Here is a 15,704-nt window from a genome sequence, read left to right as displayed (position 1 = left end):
CAGAGGTTGTTTATATTTCACATCAAAATGATCGCACCCCCAAAACCCCCCTCCCCCCAAAAAATACCCCAATCATCCCAGTTGATCCCTTCGATAACCCTGTGAGCTAGAGTCAACGATATTTTTCCAGTCACCAACCCTCTTGCTGCCATGACTGTCATCACTACAAATTCCCGACGTCATTCATAGAGTACCCATCTCTATTTTACATAAATCGTGTCTCAGCCTCACAATAGTTCCCTGAAGTTTGGTATGGTTATCCCTTTTTTGTACAACAGCAAAGTGAGTCCCAAAGAAGTTAAGTAGTATATCAGTCAGCTAGGGCTGTCACAGCAGAGTTCCACAGACTGAGGGGCTTAAACAATAGAAATTTATTTTCTTAAGTTTCTGGAATCTGGAAGTTGACGACAAGTGTAAGCAGAGTTCGTCTCTTTGGAAGCTCTGTCTGTGGCTTGTGCATGGCGGTCTTCTCCCTGTCTTCATGTTGTCTTCCCTCCCTGTGTATCTATGTCCTAATCTCCTCCCTAAGGACACCAGCCATATTGAATTAAGGCCTACCCATCGGAACTCATTTTGCCTTTATTACCTCTTTAAAGGCCATATCTCCAAATACAGTCACATTCCTGGGGGTTAGAGATTCAACATATGAATTTTGAGGGAACACAGTTCAGCCTATAATAAGGAGCCTCCACCCAGATGGAGCATGGATTTAAATGGATGATGTTCTGATTCTAAACCCACATTCTATTTCCACCTTCAAGCCATGAGTCAAGCCCTACCACATGCTCAGCAGAGTACCTGGTGTTTGCCCTCCCTTTTTACATAAAGGAGGATGTGTTGGCTTCCTTGGCTAGAGGAGGAAATTGGGGCTCAAGGTAGGGAGGAATTTCTCTCAGTTGGTCACCATTGATCACTTTGGGATGTGTTCAGATCTTCTGACTCTTGACTAAGAACAAACTTTCTCCTGTAGCTTGTTCCTTTGGAGATGAGGCGATCTTTTCCAAATGATGCTACACCCATTGCATCAACAATAGTAGGCATTTCTAAAGTACCAACATTGTGTCATCATGAATACAGGCACTTAATACACAGAGACCCTCGACACAACACCCGTTTTCTAGGAAATCGCAACCTAGATGAAAAGACAAGTAATAGGCAGTAAAATATAAATACTGTTTGATATTCCATAAGAAGCACTGTTGGTAAATCCTGTAAAAATTCAGAGGAAGACAGAAGCACTACAGACTATGTACTCAGAGAACCCTTTCTGCCAGTGTTTAAGGAATGCATCTAGGGGATTGGGGTGGTTAGAATGCCAGCAACAACAGAGATAGGTTTGTAAGACGTGTTTGTGGGATGATCTCCAGACATACTCTTGCTTAACATATTAATGACTCACCATGGTCTGCAAGGTAAAGTCTTCGTTTGCAGACTCCCTTGAACTAGCTTATGCTTCAGCTTTCTTACCCATCATTTCCATACGTGTAATCATGGACGAGGAGCCAGTCTCTCACATGCCTCTCATTTCCTGCCTCTTGCCCCTCACCCATGGACAGAAGCTGTGGTGTGGAGGTAGGTGTTGGGCTCTCTGGCAGGCACGTCTGAGTGCTGGCTCTGCCACCTACTAACCACTGGGATGTTGGACAAGTTATTTAACCTCCCACTTTCTTCACCCATAAAATTAAGAATAGTAATAACTACCTGGTGAGGGTTGTGTGAAGATTTAATGGAATGAAGTATATAAAGCACTCTATTATATATACTCAGGAATGGTCGTTATCATTATAATAATGATGTTTTTCTTGTGCCAGCAACTCGCTTCTACTGCTTCTTAGCCTAAACAATCTCCATAGCACTCTTTCATATTTATCCCCGAGCATTCTATTACTGTACTCTCTTGACTTACAGAAAGAAGCAGTGCAGGGTGGCGTGTGGGAGCCCAGTCCTGGCCCCCGCCTGTGTCCCGCCCTGTGTCTCAGGGTTCTTGTGTAGAACATGGAGATCAGGGCACTACCTCTTCCACAGAGACAGTTTGAAGATGGAATGAGTTTACCTCAGAGTGCCTGGAACAGGGTGCAGACCCAATAAATACTAATTTTTCTGATCTCCAATTTATAGAGGGAAAGAGACTAAGTAATTTGACCACAGTTGAGCGATGGGTCGGGCAAGAACTTTCAGCGTCCGAATTTTGAGTTGGATGGCTCCACAGTCTGTGCTCTTAATCACCAGGTGTTTGGCTTTGCCCAGAAATAAGGAACACTTCCGCCTCCAGGTCCTTCCTCACTGTCATTGTCTGATCCACATACTTGCCAACTCTGCAGGCCATGCCACCATCAAACTGGGACATGGGACAAGCTGCCTCCCACCATCATCACTCTGTGGGGAAATCTGTACCACAGCCACCCCACCCCCTTCATTCACCCTCAGCACATACAACTTTTGCATCTGGAAACAGAAGATTCAGAGGTAAAGCACTTTGTGCAGGGTCCCAGAGGAGATAAAGGATCAAGACCCAAATCCTGGTCATATCTAGATGATTGCTTATTTTTGAGCTCCTGCTAATTGTCATGGCCTGGGTTAGGCACTGGTCTGGGGGACTGGGACATACGTGTTTTATCATATTGGGGACTGGACCATGTTTCTCTCTGGCACAGTGTGGGCACTCAGTAGACTTTTATTGAATCAACGGATTCATACAGCTGTCTATTCATCTCTCCCTCCCTCCCCCTCGCCCTCCATCTCTCCCTCTACCTACCTAACAAAGCCCCTGCCTCATCAAATGAGGGAGAAAGAGATGAAAGCAACTACTTCCGGTCTGTTGCGTCAGGAGCTGTGATAAGAGTGGGTGCTGTCGGCACCGAGAAAAGCTCTCATGACGGGCAAAATGGTACATTCTGCTCCACCCAGGGTGCCTTCCTGCCCACACTTATTTCTTCCACACCAGCACAAAAAAGTCACGATCACAGCAAAAGCTTATATAATGCCATCGTTATGCTCTGAGCAAGCAGCAACAATCACAAAAAAGAACTTTAAATACAAATGAAACAAAAAATGGAAGAAATCAGGTTGCATTCTCCAATATGAAAAAGCAGTACATTTATTTATTTATTTACTTACTTACTTAGGAGAAAAATGTGGTTCTACAAAGGACCAGAATCTATAGCCCAAAGGAAAATATGGCTCTTTCTGAATTGTCTGAATCATAGAGTCTCTAATATTTTTCTCTTGCCCAAAATGTCTTACTTGGTACCTAAACAAGCTTGACGTCTTCTCTATTTTCTTTGTTAATTTTGTGTTTCTCAGTTCTTCTCACTTCTCCCTCTCTTAATTACCTTGACCTTCTTTGTTGCTTGTTTTGGTTTGGTAAAGTTGAAAGATGTATCGATGTTTTTCATTAATTGTGTGTGTGTGTGTGTGTATGTGCACGCACATGCACCCCATATATGTCTAGTAAGTAGAAGCCTATAGGCAAAACAAGGCAAACAATACTTCATCTGCATAGCGTATGTTCAGAACCCACATTTGGGCTTCCTTGATGGTTTCCTCACTTTCATTTCTGCATCTCCATAGTCTCCGGGTCTTGTTACTGCTACACCCTGAATTCCTTTCATACTCGTCTCTCTCTGACCAGTGTTAGTCACGGCTTTACTGCAAGCTGTCAACAGTGCATGCCCTGCAAGGACATCTTATGTATCTGTCTCTGCTTGCTCTCCAGCAATGTCATTCCTCCCCAACAGTGTTGTCAGAGGGACGCTTTTAAAACCCAGATCTGATCATGCGCTCTGCTAATTCGGTGGCTTCCCACCTGTTAGAGGATTCAGTCTCCCTACTGTGACATGATGGACTGACCTAGCATGATCTGACTTCTTCTTATGTCTCCAATTCTGCCTCTTATCTAGACCAACTAAAAAGTAGCGATATAGTAACTCTTGACTTTTAATTTTTCCCACTGTCAGCGAAAAGGCTTAAACCTCCTTGTCCTTTTTCCATTCTATCTCTCTTGCCTAAAGAGTGTCTCTTGCCTTGAAGAGTCTTCACAATTTTTGTATACCTATTGTCTTTTTCTTTAACTGCGAAACTCAAAGATAGCCTTCATCCCTGCAAAGAGTATCTGTCACCCCCTTTTTACTACTATGGGTACTGTTTTTTTACTTTATGTGGATTGCTTTGAAATGTTATTACTTTCCCTGCTATTGGAAAGTAATAGATGAACTGTGTAAAATCTTAAGAAAATATAGATAAGCAGTCTGAAAAAGTTAAAATCATTCATAATTTTGTCACTCTGATGCAATTATTGTTAACATTTGGGTGGACTCTACCTCTAGTCTTTTCTCCAAATGTATGTAAATATTTATTTTGCAAAAACATAATTACACTATTCATATGGTTTTATAATTGGTTTTTTGAAATGGAAGAGTATATTGTAGAAATTATCTTCTGCCTTTAAAATTATTTCCTAATACCACTGTCAATGCTTAAAAGTATTTCCTTGGATGAATGAAATAATTTTTATTTTTTGAACTACACTATGTCTAAAAGTTTTTATTACAAACAAGGCAGTTTCTCTATTAGCAGCCCAATCTTGGAGTGTGATCATTATTTCTGTTTGATAAGCTCAACAGGAGTAATTTCTGGATCAATGAGGATGTACAGGTTTAACCCTTTCCATATATATTTCCAAATACTCTTCCAAAACATTACTATTAACTTACACTCCTCAAAACAATGTATGTCCTTTTCCTCACAAAGGTAATATAAATGTATGATATTTAATAGCAATTGAATAAGCAAAATAGTATAACTTGTTTTAATATAATCTCTCTGTGAAGTATAATACATTTTCTTTGCATACTAAACTCATATATATATATATGTTTCTTTCATGATTTTCTTAACTGAATCCTCTGATTCACTTTCAGCTGCAATGTTTGTCTCATTTTGTCATTGGTTTTATATATCATCCATTGTCTGTCATGTATGCCTCACAAAAATTTTTATCTCTTTTTGCTGTCTGCCTTTGAATTTGAAAATTATTTATGATACAATTCACCCAATCCCCATTGATTTGAAATACTACTGGTGTTATATATTGATTCATATATATATTCATATATATATATTCATATATATATTGTATATATATATACAACACACACATATGCATATATATATTCAGATCAGTTTATGAACATTTAAAAGTAATCCATTAAACATTTAAAAATAATCCATCAGCCTGTTCTACACCTCTATTCTATTTTTAAGTTACTTTGGTTCATATGAATATTATTTTTATTGTTCTTACATTTATTAACACTGTTATTTTAATAGCTACTATTTACTGATCCTGATTCACATTTAATATTTCAGCATGTGATGCTTAGTAATCTTACCAAATATACCCGGTTTATTCTTTCAAACGACCCTGTGATACAGGTATAATTGTTATATACATGTTTTAGCTAAGGAAACTGAAACATGTATTATTTATTATCTAGTAGAATTGAGATAGAAACTTACATTGTTCTGGTGCCAGACCTACAAATGCACATTCATAGAAATACTTTCTCTTTATTCATCTTCAAAGTGTTTTGTGCCTACTCTCAGATGACTTGCTCTTGGAGAGAAACTTCAGAATATTAACTTTATAAAGCCAGCCTTTAAATCTTTTTAGTAGATTCTTTATTGTGGAATAACAGACATATGCACATGCACTGTAAGTAAGCAAACATGAGTAACCCACACCCAGGCCAAGAAATGTATCAACACATTCGAGACCCCTTTGTGCTCTCTTCCACCTGCTGCTACGCCCCACAGATAAACACTACCCTGACTTCAGACCACAGATGAGTTTCACTTGGTTTGGGATTCTTCTAACATTTATGTTTTTGTTATCAAGTGTCTTTTCCCATCCCTTTTGACTATTTTGTATGTCTTCTATTATGAAATGTCTATTCAAATCCTTTTTTTTTATTTTTAAATTTTGTTGTCTTATTGAGTTGAAGGGTTCTTTATTTATTCTTACACTAATCCTTTGTCATATTATATATATGTACATATATATAGTATTTTCCCTGTGTTTGCTATTTTTCAACCCTTTTTTCCTGAAAAATTAAAAAAAAAAAGATTTTTAGTTTTGGTGATGTCTAATTAATCCACTTTTTTTCCATTAGGGTCCATGCTCACTCTGTGATCATAAAGAATTTTCTTGTTTCTTCTAAAACTTTGATATTTTGGCTTTTATGATCCATCTGATCACATAACTTTGTGACTCCTCTGAGTTGCGTCAAGGTTCAGTCTTCTCTATAGAGATATATAATTGTTTAACAATCATTTAGCGAAAATACTCTGTCTCAGTTGAACTACTTTGAAAACTTTCTCTAAAATCAACGAGGTGTATACATACAGGGTTCTATCACCAAACCTGTTCTCCTGTTCCTTGACCTATAAGTCTATTCTTTTGCTATTATCACACTGCCTTGATTTTTTGAAGAGCTCTACAGGAAATCTTATACATATACTACCTGAAATCAGATAGTGTAGAAGTTTTTAACTTTTTTCATTGTTTTCAAAAATCATTTTAACTATCCTAGGTCCTTTGTACTTACACATACATTTTAGAGATAACTTGTCAATTTCTATGAAAAATGGTTTCTGAGAGTCTGATTGGGATTGCAATGAAGCTGTCGATCAATAGGGGAAGAATATTGAATCCTATTGTCCATGAAACTGGTATATGTCTCTATTTACTTTGTTTGTTTGTTTGTTTTGTAAGTTTTCTTAACAGTACACAAGACTTAAATATCCAGTTAATTATAGTTTTACATCTGTAGATACCCAAAGGACTTCCTCAAAAAGTAGTCCTCTTTTTTTTTTAATCTTATTTTTTTATTTGACAGAAAGAGAGATCACATGTAGGCAGAGCAGCAGGCAGAGAGGGAGAGAGGAGGAAGCAGGCTCCTCACTGAGCAGAGAGCCCAATGCAGGGCTTGATCCCAGGACCCTGGGATCATGACCTGAGCCGAAGGCAGAGGCTTTAACCCACTGAACCACCCAGACTCTGCAGTAGTCCTCTTTGTAAATTGTATTTCTGGTACCTCTAAACATTGAGTCACTAGTGGGTATCTTTCTGTTTTATGCTTTCTTTTGGACACCTTTTTTTTTTTTTTTTTTTTGAGATTTTACTTATTTATTCATGAGAGACAGGGAGAGAGAGATAGAGAGAGAGGCAGAGGCAGAAGGAGAAGCAGGCTCTCAGCTGAGCAAGGAGCCCGATGTGGGACTTGATCCCAGAACCCTGAGATCATGACCTTAGCTAAAGGCAGATGCTTAACCGACTTAGTCACTCAGGTGCCTCTTTTGGACACCTTTTTAACATGTCAGACAACTTTTAATTGAATGCCACCATGTTATTTTCCCCCAGAAATGTTTACACTGTCCTTGGGTGGAAAATAGACTGGTGGCAGATCACCTTAATCTGATGGGAAATGGGGCTGATGTGAAACAGAGTTGTGGTTCTAACAAAGTTTCAACTACCCCTGGTTAACTCCAGCACTCCATGGATTCCCAGCTGTATCTCTGGATGTTTATTAGGTGACCACCACCCCACCCTCCCTCGCCACCCGGCTGCCCCACAACCTTTTGTAGTTTCTCATCTCTAATGTTCGTCTGCTCAGCTCCGAGAGACTTGGAAAACTGTGCTATATCTAAAACGTTTCTGCCTTGCTTGCTCTTTCCCTGACCTCTGTGGTTCAAGAATTTCGCCAATATCTCAAGGAGAAATCAACAATTATATTCATTCTGTCCTTTTTATTAAAATTCTGACTCCCTAGGTCTTGGCTGCCTTGGCAGTCACAAAAGCATGTTTTTTTTTTCCTCCTGAAATTTATGAGTTATTCAAAAGTCCTGTGGAATTCTTTACCACTAAGCAATGGCCACCTAGCTCCCTGTTCTAGTAACTGCCAAATGCCCTGGAAAAGAATGCGGGCGGGTGCTGTCTGTGGGCTCCCTCCCCATGATTCTTTTCGCTCTGACTCCTAGAATCTCAGTCTTTGGGCCACGTTGGTCACTCTGCCAGGTTAAGCATCTGCTTTTGGCTCAGGTCACTATCTCAGGGTCCTGCTCCCTACTGAGCAGGGCGTCGTTTTCTCCCTCTCCCTCTCCCTCTGCCCCTCCCCCTGCTCTTCCACACCCGCTCCCTCTCTCTCTCAAATAAATAAATTCAAAAAACAAAACAAAACAAAACAAAACACCTCAGTCTCATTTCCCTCGGTAGTTCTCTTGTGTCTTTTAAAAATTATTTTAAATTTTCTTCTTCCTTTTTTTTTTTTTTTGCTTTTTCCTTTTTCTATTTTGTTCTTTGTGGGGAGACTGGACTTACACACGGCCTCATAGCCTCAGAGGAATTCTTTTTGTATGTGATTTGCCATTTCAAGACATTTGACCATTTTATTTATATCATCAAATGTATTGGTTTGAAGTCATTCATATTCTTTACTTATTATTTTTCAATGATTGTAGTGTCAAATGTTGCCCTTCTTTTGCTCCTGATGGTGGTAATTAGGACATTCTCTCCTTTTTTCTTGGTCAAGCTAGAAGTCTGTCAATTTTGTGGTCTTTCCAAACAAACAAACAAAACAAAACAAAGAACAAAAACAGCTTTTGGTTGCAGTGACTTCCTCTCTAGTTCACTTTTTAAATATTTCATTTCCCTTCTGTTATTTCTTTATTTCTAGTAAACTTAAGCTTACTTTTCTTCTCTTCTTCTAACCTCCTAAAGACAAAGATAAGGTTTTAGACTTTTTCTCTGAGTTAATAAACCATCTAAAGGTATAAATTTCCTTATAAACACAAATTTTCAATATGTTATTAATACAGGTAATATATCCCCTGTAATACCTACCTGTATCTATCTATGCCTGTATCTACATCTCTCTATATATGTTGAACAGCTATGTTGTATTAAAACATGCTTGTGGAATAACTTGTGCTTTAAATAGTCATATATCTTTTGATATGTTGTGTTCTTGTATATATTTGAATTCCAAATATTTTCAAAATTTTTGTGTAATTTATTCTTTTAGCCATTGGTGTTTATTTAAATTTCCAAATATATAACTTCCAGATTGCTTTCCTGTTGCTGACCTCAAGTGTAATTATAATCAAAGAACATGCTTTGAATACATTTATTTACTTTACATTTATTGAGACTTCTTACGGTCAAAGCAATTATCTGTATTGGTGAATGTTCCATTTATGCTTGAAAGAGAGTGTAATCTCTTACTTGAGGGGTCTAATATTCTAGAAACATCAAGTAAGTTCAATTGATTAATAATGTTCTGTTAGTTTAGAATAATGTTTTTCTGTATTTTTGGTGAATTCCTTTCTGTTTCTTCTATCCATTAATGAGAGACAAGTATTGCAATTTCAATGTAATTTTTGTCTATTTCCCCTTTCAACTTTGTCAGGTTTTGCTTCATGCATTTCGTAGCTTTGTTGTTAAACATGTATAAATAATATATTTTTATATTGTCCTATTGTAGGCACCCTTTTATAAGTATAAAGCATCTCTCCTTTTCTCTAGAAATATATCTCTTTTAATGTCCACTTTGATATTAATATAGCTATTATAAATTTCTTATACTTACTGTGTGCATGATCTTATTTCTGTAAATTTAATTTCCACTTATTTGTGTTTTTCTTAGAGTATCTCTTGTAGGCAGCAAATAGTTGAATATCATGTTTGTATTGAGTTTAACAATCTAGCTTTTGATTGGAATATTTAATGAAATTACTCTTAATGCAATTATTAAAATATTTGGATTTAGGTCTAGCACTTATATTATTTGTTTTCCAATATCTCCTTTTTGTTGTTGTTTTAGTGTTCATCCTTTTTCATTAAGCAAATGTTTTCTAGTGCAGCATTTGAATTCCACAATTGAATTTCTGGCTACCTTTCCTCTTATTGTTATTCTTGCCTGATCTAGGAATTACAATATGCTTGGTTACATGATTCCAATCTACTTAAAATTAATACTGAATTTCTTTTGGCTAAAACAAAAACAGATGATTCTGGGTACAGTAAATTTCCAATTACCCCCTTCCATTCTTTGTACTATTTCACCATATATAACGCCTTATAAACAGATCAATCAACAGGTAAATACCTATATTACCTATCATAGCTATCTCTATAACTCTATTGCCTATAACACCTATCTGTAGCTCTATTTGTTTTTATACTTTCTGATAAACAAAAACTGACAGAATTTGTTGCTACCAGACACAATTTAAAGAAATGTTAAGGGAAATCTTTGAGCTTGAAAAGAAATGATATCAGATAGTGACTTGTATACATACAAAGGGATGAAGAACACTGGAACAGGTAAAATGTGCATTTTTTTCTTTTTATGGCAGTTTAAGTCTCCCAAGAATTAGACATCTAGATGGGTTTAGATGTGATAGATTATTTTAAGGAAATGTTTATGAAGAATTAATAAGGGTAGGACTTGAGTAGGCAGACAGCCTTCTGACTACAGTGCAAGTCCAACACCTGTGAAAAGAGAGAACAAAAGATGGATGGAAATGTAATGTAATAATTCCATTAACAAAAGATGGATTGAAAAGCTCAGCCCACAGTACAGTTCTGAGAAAATCTCAGCCAGGCTGCCTGTCAGAGTAATTCCACCTTGAGAAGGAAGGTACCAGCACTACTATTTCTAGCTCGCTTAGTCGCTGGTTATGAGCAGCCTAGGGCAAACGTGACCTCAGGGTTCGTGGGAACAGCGCCTGGAAGTGTCAGTGAACTATGATCCCCTTAGCATGTAGTCTTAAAGGAGATCAAATCAATGCATCTGCAGTCATCATACTTGATTTCTTTAAAGGTATATGGCTATTTAAAGCAAAAATCATATCCCAAGCATTGTGGAATATACCAGAATTGTGCCCTGTCTCTATATTACTTGGATGATTTTCATATTTCATCTATGATGACTATGTATTTCAGTTTTTCAACATATGCCTCCATCAATCTTGATAATTTATATTTATTTAGAAAAAAATTTTCTTTTTTTATCAGATAAATTAATTTTTAAATTTCTTTCAGCATAACAGAATTCATTGTTTTTGCATCACACCCAGTGTGATGCACCTGGCTCCACCTGGCTCCCCCAACCTCCCACCCCCCGCCCCTTCAAAACCTCAGATTGTTTTTCAGAGTCCATAGTCTCTCATGATTCACTTCCCCTTCCAATTTCCCTTAACTCCCATCTCCTCTCCATCTCCCCATGTCCTCCATGTTATTGTTATGCTCCACAAATAAGTGAAACCATATGACACTTGACTCTTTCTGCTTAACTTATTTCACTCAGCATAATCTCTTCCAGTCCCATCCATGTTGATACACAATTTGGGTATTCATCCTTTCTGATGGAGGCATAATAGTGTATATAGTGTATATGGACCACATAGTGTATATGGACCACATCTTCCTTATCCATTCATCCATTGAAGGGCATCTTGGTTCTTACCACAGTTTGGTGACCGTGGCCATTGCTGCTATAAACATTGGCATACAGATGGCCCTTCTTTTCACTACATCTGTATCTTTGGGGTAAATACCCAGTAGTGCAATTGCAGGGTCATAGGGAAGCTCTATTTTTAATTTCTTGAGGAATCTCCACACTGTTCTCCAAAGTGGCTGCACCAACTTGCATTCCCACCAACAGTGGAAGAGGGTTCCCCTTTCTCCACATCCTCTCCAACACATGTTGTTTCCTGTCTTGTTAATTTTGGCCATTCTAACTGGTGTAAAGTGGTATCTTAATGTGGTTTTAATTTGAATCTCCCTGATGGCTAGTGATGATGAACATTTTTTCATGTGTCTGATAGCCATTTGTATGTCTTCATTGGAGAAGTGTCTGTTCATATCTTCTACCCATTTTTTGAGATGATTATCTGTTTTGTGTGTGTTGAGTTTGAGAAGTTCTTTATAGATCCTGGATATCAATCTTTTGTCTGTACTGTCATTTGCAAATACCTTCTCCCATTCCGTGGGTTGCTTCTTTGTTTTGTTGACTGTTTCCTTTGCTGTGCAGAAGCTTTTGATCTTGATGTAGTCCAAAAAGTTCATTTTCACTTTTGTTTCCTTTGCCTTTGGAGACATATCTTGAAAGACATTGTTGTGGCTGATATCGAAGAGGTTACTGCCTATGTTCTCCTCTATGATTCTGATGGATTCCTGTCTCACGTTGAGGTCTTTTATCCATTTTGATTTTATCTTCGTGTACGGTATAAGAGAATAGTCGAGCTTCATTGTTCTACGTATAGCTGTCCAATTTTCCCAGCACCATTTATTGAAGAAACTGTCTTTTTTCCATTGTATATTTTCTAGATATTTTAGAGTTTATTAGCAAAGAGCTCCCCATCAGATTCTTTCTGCCATTTCAATAACTGCTCTCTATCCATAGCTCTAAGTTCTATTTCCTAGCATTACTTACTCAAGTTTCTCTTGGTTTCTGTTATACTCACTTAAGTTTGCTATTTATATATCAGCCCTGTTCTTTAGGCTCTGAACACCTTAAAATCAGGAATTATGCTTTGTTCACCTGTGTCTAAAACAACAAGTACAGTGCCTTTCACATTGTGGGATTCAGCTGTGTGCTCAAGTGAACTGTACAGGTGTGGGTTATTTATGGAGAAACTACCCATTAAGCTTAAATCCATTAAAATCCATTATTTTGCAAATGGTGAAGCTGAAAAGAGGGTTGACTTGTCCAAGTTTACACCACAGATTTGTGGCAGAGCAGACATCTTCCCAAGAAACCATGCTGTCTTGCTAAAATGGATGAATTCTAAGACAGCTTCAATTACCATCTCTTCCCCACATATATATTAAAGTAAAATATGCACTGATTCCAAAGCAAGTTCGAGCTCTAAAATTGTGAGAATCTTTGCATTAATATTCTGTGTCAAAAGGTCTGTTTGGGTTATTAATGACATCTAAATTAAGGGCCTCTTGTTCTTGGTGTTGTGTCATCCCAGGAACATGTCAGTGTGTGATGGATGTGGCTAATTTAGTGATTCTTTGCAACTTTATAGAGAATCATCCTGCCAGTTTTTGGCAAGAAGGTTTGCTTTATTAAACTTGGAATCCACCGTCCAGGATAAATAATGTCTATATCTGTCCCATTTTAGGAATATGTTCCAGTTGAGGGAAATACATAAGGTGCCCTTTTTTTCTCTAGTCATTTCTATTTGTTTTTATATGACAATAAACTGATATTAAAGAAAGGATTAAACTAAAAATCAGGAGACCTGGGTTCTGGGCCAAAATCTGCCATTAAGTTGCTTTGGCTTCCAGGGATCACAGATTCTTTTTTTTTTTAATTTAATTTTTATTATTTTTTAAATTATGCTTTTGATGTAGTGTTCAATGATTCATTAGTTGTGTATAATACCTCATACTCATCACAGCATGTGCCCTCCTTAGTACCTATCACCTGGTTACTCCATCACCCCCACTCTTTCTCCTCTGAAACCCTCAGTTTGTTTCCTGGAGTCCATGGTCTCTCATGGTTCCTCTCTCTCTCTCTCTCTCTTTCGTTTCTTCCCATTCAGTTTTCCCTCCCCTCACCTGTCATCCACACTATTCCTTTTATTCCACATAGGAGTGAAACCATATGATAATTGATTTTCTCTGCTTGACTTATTTCACTCAGCATAATCTCCTCCCAGTTCCATCTATGTCAATGCAAAATTGTGGGTATTCATCCTTTTTGATGGCTGAGTAATATTCCACTGTATGTATAGACCGTATCTTCTTCTTCATTCCTTATCTTTAAATTAAACACTTAAATAGGTGTGTGATGTTTGAGCATACCTCAGAGGTGTTTTAAAAGGCTCTTCTTAATGGATAAGGCCAGAAAGATTTTCAGAAGCCTTGTCTTTGCCTAACCTCCCCAAATAAAGGAGAAGCCCAGTTTTGTTTTTTCTTTTCTTTCTCTCCCCCGCCACAGGAAAGCTTTTCCTTTAGATTCTGCCATTAATCAGAAAGTCAAAATAGCACCCCTATTGCAATAGAAACCATCCTCCAAACATTTCAAAGGGAGATATAACGAATGTGTTTAAATATTCAAATGACTGAGAAATCACTTTCAGCACTTTTGTTTTAAGATTGTGGGTGACAAGATGAATGTTTATAGGCGCAATGTTCACAGTAGCCAAATTATGGAAAGAATCTCGATGTTCATCAACAGATGAATAGATAAAGAAGATGTGATACACACACACACACACACACAGGAATACTATGCAGTCATCAAAAGAAATGAAATCTGGCCATTTGCAATGATGTGGATGGAACTAGAAGGTATTAAGCTGAGTGAAATAAGTCAATCAGAGAAACACAATTATCACATGATCTCCCTGATATGAAGAATTTGAGAGGCAACATGGGGGGTTGGGGGGTAGGGAAGGGAAAAATGAAACAAGATGGGATTGGGAGTGAGCCAAACCATAAGAGACTCTTAATCTCACAAAACAGGGTTTTGAGGGTTGCAGGGGGGAAGGGGGTAGGGAGAGGATGATTGGGTTATGAACATTGGGGAGGGTATGTGCTATGGTGAATGCTGTGAAGTGTGTAAGCCTGACGATTCACAGACCTGTACCCCTGGGGATAATAATACATTATATGTTTAAAAAAATAAAAAGATTGTGGGTGACAAGAAGCACAAAATGAAGCTGTACAGGCAAGATGGCATTAGAGTTGGTCCTTGAGGAGGAAATAAGATTTTCACATCCATTTATTAATCCATTTATTCCTTTAATGTTTTGTTTATTCAGTATGTGCACATGGAGATCCTACTTTGTACCAGGCACTATACTATTGGATGCACTGGTAAGCATTATGGAGCTTGTCGTCTATGGAAGAGGTAGCTATTAATCCAATAATCATGTGTGTGTGATTACAAATCACTATACCTGTTATGTAATAAGAAAAGTAGGATGTGAGTTGATACAATCCAGTGAGGATGGTGAGGGATGTTCGGGGAAGGCTAACTTCCTTGATGAAGTGTTATGTGTGCGGATATGTGCATTAACTGGGTTAAGGGGTAGGGGCGAGCGAGGTAGAGGAAGGGTCCCGGAGAGAGCGGGAGCATGGTCCCTTTATGGAATGGAAATGAGGTCAGCAAGGCTGGAGCTGAAAGTCAAGAGGGGATGCAGGAAAAGTATATTCTGCGCTAAGAAAATAGATATAGAATAGAGCGTACCTTGTCCTGAGAATTCCGGAGTAATTGCATTTGGTCCAGGCTTTCAACACCTGAGGAGGAAAAGTGGAAGTTTTTGAGGGAAAAGTAGGTTGAGTTTGTATTATAGAGAGGTTTCGTTGACAGGTTAAATAATCTGGTCTAAGGCATCATGTGTGAAAGGGAGAGTCGGAAAAGTTACTGACCTTGGAGCCTCCTTTTACAACATTTGTGGCCGGGTGAAGAGATTTAAAAAAAAAAAAAAAAGGAAAGGAATTTAAAAAAAAATTTCACTTGTGAGGGACACAATGTGTACAGACAGCTGGGGGAGTATCTGCACTGGTATTACCACATACTCTGTGGGTCCTTTTATGTGGCGAGTTGCAAAAATGTGTGGGAAATGGAAGCTTAGACTCTCGCTTTTCATCACTGATGCCGTTTGTTGTTGCTCTCTGCCTTTTT

The sequence above is a fragment of the Mustela nigripes genome, chromosome 9 (assembly GCF_022355385.1).
Source record: "Mustela nigripes isolate SB6536 chromosome 9, MUSNIG.SB6536, whole genome shotgun sequence".
NCBI classification, from domain to species: domain Eukaryota; kingdom Metazoa; phylum Chordata; class Mammalia; order Carnivora; family Mustelidae; genus Mustela; species Mustela nigripes.
Note: the sequence above shows the minus strand (reverse complement) of the source record.